The sequence below is a fragment of the Acanthochromis polyacanthus genome, chromosome 19 (genome assembly GCF_021347895.1).
Source record: "Acanthochromis polyacanthus isolate Apoly-LR-REF ecotype Palm Island chromosome 19, KAUST_Apoly_ChrSc, whole genome shotgun sequence".
Classification (NCBI taxonomy): domain Eukaryota; kingdom Metazoa; phylum Chordata; class Actinopteri; family Pomacentridae; genus Acanthochromis; species Acanthochromis polyacanthus.
This window is the reverse complement of record NC_067131.1, coordinates 18,725,073-18,729,841: the sequence shown is the minus strand read 5'-3', so window position 1 is coordinate 18,729,841 and position 4,769 is coordinate 18,725,073.

Below are 4,769 nucleotides of genomic sequence, written 5' to 3'. Positions count from 1 at the left end.
AGTGGGCAATTAAAAAAGTAGAAATGGCAAATACTCTTTGCTTTTTGTGTTCCTTATGACAATGACATTAATTTTCATTTACGCAGCACTTTTCAAATTCCATATTACAAGATTCTAAACAGCGGCAACAGACAGTCATCAAATCATCACATTTTGATGATTGAAAATCAACACAGTAAAGAAAAATGGGACTGAAAAGACTCTGTTTGCTATAGTTTTCAGTTGGGGCTCGTGTAAAAGGACAAAAGAGCTCTGCCTGAGGCCTGTACCAGCATGTGCAGGACTAAGGAGTCAGAGACGGAGAGGCCATTACGGGATCTAAAAGTAATTACTGAACCCCTGGTTCAAAAGCAAGCAGCGAGCAGAGATGTGAAGATAGCAGGCAGCCGAGCAGAGACACCACCTGTTTGTGTTTGAATCGATAGATTGCTTCCTTCTGAGGTTAAACTGAGACCATGAGGATCACCAATGTCTCAGACTTCATTTAAATAATGTTTTTGCATGCACTACCATTCAAAAGTTTGAGGTCACTTAGGAATGTCCTTATATTTGAAAGAAAAGCAGTATTTTTCTATGAAGATAACATTAATCAGAAATACAGTCTAGACAATGTTAATGTGGTAAATCAAATGACTATTCTAGCTGGAAACGGCTGATTTTTAATGGAATATCTCCATAGGAGTACAGTGGAACATTTCCAGCAACCATCACTCCTGTGTTCTAATGCTACATTGTGTTGGCTAATGCTGTTGAAAGGCTAATTGATGAGTAGAAAACCCTTTTGCAATTGTGTTAGCACATGAATAAAAGTGTGAGTTCTTATGGAAAACATGAAATTGTTTTGGTCGATCACAAACTTTTGAACAGTAATGTATAAAACACATTAATACTCAATTTAATACACTGGTAGCTTGTTCTGGCTAATGCTAGCTTTTTCAATAATGTTTCTATGCAAGGTAGATAGCTAGCTGACTCTAGGACTTTTGGATTACATAACTTCAGTTTGCAATGTGTCAGCATTGGCAGCTCTTTTGCAAATGTTAAATACAGACAAGTGACAAATGTTCGTGCATATAGGGACCACTTCTGCAACATGACAGTAGACCAGTGGTCAGTTGAACAAACTATAACATTTTTATTAATTTTACTTTAAAATTATTTACTTTCAAATTAACTGAGTGACAGCCAAGAGATGTTACTGAACATTTATGAAATAAACTAACAAAAAAATTCAAACTGGTTTGTTTTTGGCCACTCATCCTCCTATTACAGGCCTCATTTGCCCTGCAGGCCAGAGGTTGAGCATCACCTATATAGACCTTCTTCCTCTATGTACATTCGCTTAATGATTGTTAAGTTTAGAATGTATAGTATTTACTTCTTAGTTGAAAACTGCTACATTTATGTACAGAGCTCATTTTCACATTAGTTTCACAAAGGGAATGGTGCATCTTTGTGAAGCCGAAGGACAATAACATTAAATAAATAACACGTAATATAAACAGAAACAGGCCTGGGGTGGCTAATCGGGAGGACCGGGACAATTCCCGGTGGGCCAGTCTGATGTTTGTTCTTTTTTTTAATAATTATTAGGTCCTTGCCTTATACAAAACGAGCCATGACAACTGTGTGTATCCAAGCTCCCTCTGCTGGTCAAGGAGATTCCCTAGTTCATCCCTTCCTTACACTGAACGAGCCATAACAGCTGTGTGTGTCATAACTCCCTCTGTAGGTCAGGGAGATGCCAATAACAATACCTTCCTTGTGCAGAACGAGCCTTAACAGCTTTGTGTCACTGCTCCCTCTGTTCATCAGGGATTTCTCATTGTAATTTTCTTGGGTTTGCGTGTTATTTTATTTTTATTTTTATTTTGATAACTCCAGCACATCAGTTAGGAGCCCCTGAATCGCAGCCCGCCACAGAATTGTAGCACGGCCCACTGACCACCACCGCCCCGACAGTAGGAGTCAGCCAGGGCAGACATACCACCGACCACTGGCATTTTCATAATTTCCATCATTTTCCGACTTATCTACAGTATGGATATTCATATAACACAATGATAATTGCCTATGACACAACTCTTAACAATGATATGATAATGGTATAATGTTCACTATACAGAGACCATACTAAATTAAAATAAAAATACTCCATCCAATGTTAGCAATGGACTGAGTTAATAAGTATCATCATTTACCATCTATGTAATATTATTACTATTACCATTATGAATATGTTTAATACCATATAACCCACAATTATTTATTCCCAACAATACTCAATAGATATATAGATATATACAATCACATACTTATTGTTATTCATAATGATATTCCTGGTAATATATATGTAGTCAAGAAAAGAAAAATATATAATAATAATAATAATAATAATAATAATAATAATATTCTCAATATGTTATTATAAAGGTTTATGTATTTCTTTATACCTACTTACTCTTAATAGCATTTGAATACTTCAGTCACCAATATCATCATTTATTTTCCTCTTTTATATACTGTGTCCATAACATCAGTTTGTACCGTGATTTGAACTTATGGATTGTCTTGCATTGCCTTAGTTCATTATCCAAATTGTTCCATAGTTTGACCCCACACACAGAAACACACCAGCTTCTCCTGGTGGTTTTCACCGCAGGAAGTTTAAATTTACTATATCCCCTTAATGTATACCTGGAGTTCCTCAAAATAAATGATCGTTGTATGTTCCGTGGAAGATTGAATTTACTGGCATTAAAACATAAGAGAGCCGTTTTGAGCCTAACCAAGTCCATTAATTTTAAAATTTTACATTGCAAAAACAGTCTGTTTGTATGCTCAAAATAAGCTTTTATCAACTTTTATCAACCTCCATCCAGATGTTCAACTTGATATCTTTGAGATTTTTAGCACCACAAACCTTTAGTATCATATTTTATTATCATTTATTCGGACTTTAATGGAATCCACCAGCAGATTTAGTTTTTGTTGAGAAACTTTTCTTGTCATCGTGGGACTGCAGAATTTAAAACTGTTCCTTCTATTTGACCTCATGTTTATTAGTTTAGTGGAAAAAGTCATTTTAGTTGTCAACTAGTCTCTAATAAACCTAGTAAAATTTTAAATTTCTTACTTTGTCATATTTTAAATGACAAAAAAATATAAAAATAAAGCATCTTTAGACAATTTGACCTGTAATTGGCGTTATAGAAAAAAAAATTGAATTTAAATTGTATGTATCCTGTAATGTTGGAGGAATTCAGCCGTATATGTTGGAAAACACATTTTCTTTGTCCATTAATCTGTTGATTGTTTTCTCCAGTAATTCATTTCTTGTTTTTGTTTATAAAATGTCAAACCCAAATATATTCAGTTTACTGTCATTAAAACCAAAAAGATTTACATTCATGATGCAGGAATCAGGCAGTTTTTCACTTTTTATCTTAGTTTAGTCAGAAAGATAGTTGATAATGTGTGAATTGTTGCAGCTTGTGAGCCGTAAAAGATTTTAATCTTTGGGGCCAAGTGCCAAAAAACATTTAGGAACCAACATCAACAAAACATTCAGGAAAGATTTGAACATCATTAAAGGGGAACTTCGGTTTTTTTCTACCTGGGGTCTGTTTTCATATGTCATTTCATACATGTGAGTGATGGAGAAATGAATTTTCGACATAGCTCCAGTATTTAGCCAGGCAGGCAGCTTCGCAGCTCAGCTAGCGAAAAGTATGGGGCAACTTGCCCCCCACGTCAAAGTCCGCCCTAACGAGCTTTTTTTCCCCACACTGACCGGCTCGGATAGTCTCAATGAGTGTCCCACAACATACTAGAGATGAGAAGTGAACGAAAACCTCCACATTACTTGGCGATCGCTATTTGTTGAGGTCTGTATCCAAATCTCGGGACGCTAGAAGGCAAAACTCGTTCCGAAATCGCGCAATAGCTCGCGTGTTTTGCTTTTGCTCTGTTATTAACCACGCCCGATGGGTACGTCGGTGGGGTTATTGTATTCGGTGCGGTATCTGGCTGGGTAAGTATGTATGTATGTATGTGGCTATGTCCAGTCCGATATCTCTGCAACCGCTGAAGTCAGGATAATCAAACTTGGCACTGAAGATCAGTCTAAGGTCCCCTGCTCAGTTGTGGAGTTACAGGTCAGCAGATCAAGTAGGGAGGGAGATACGTACGATGATCAAAATTGATACATATTGCATCAGTTGTATAGGGAGGACAGGGTTTTCGCCAGCAGAGGGCGTGTTTCTGCCCTCTACTGAGGGCTCATCTAGTTAACTCTAAGTTTAGGGTATGCTCAAACTAAAGAGGACAGTTCAGATAAGACTTGAGAATGAGCTTATTTTGAACAAAAATCTCAGGCTTTCTGAGTTTCAGCACCTCTAGCAAGATTTTAACAACAAGCAACTCCAGAGATCCAGAAGTTGCAAAGAGTTAGCTTCAGCTGAGCCAAAGAACATGTGGGACGCTAACCTAGCAAACATTTCAGACTTTTCTCTGTGAATTCTGAGAAATAATTTCCTATTTAATGACAGAGCTACACATCTGAACTCAGTCTCATCAAAACAGACTCTAATTCAGTGTCAACATCCATATTAAAGTGCAGTTACCCAAAATGTTTGTTGCATGAGCTCCAACAAAACCTGTCCAGTTAGAAGGCCACTTTGACAAACAGGAAGTGGAAGATTCCAAGCAGATTTATAGAAGGGCGAACCGGACTGTACTAAGTGTGGTTGAGTATGGAGGAATGTTTT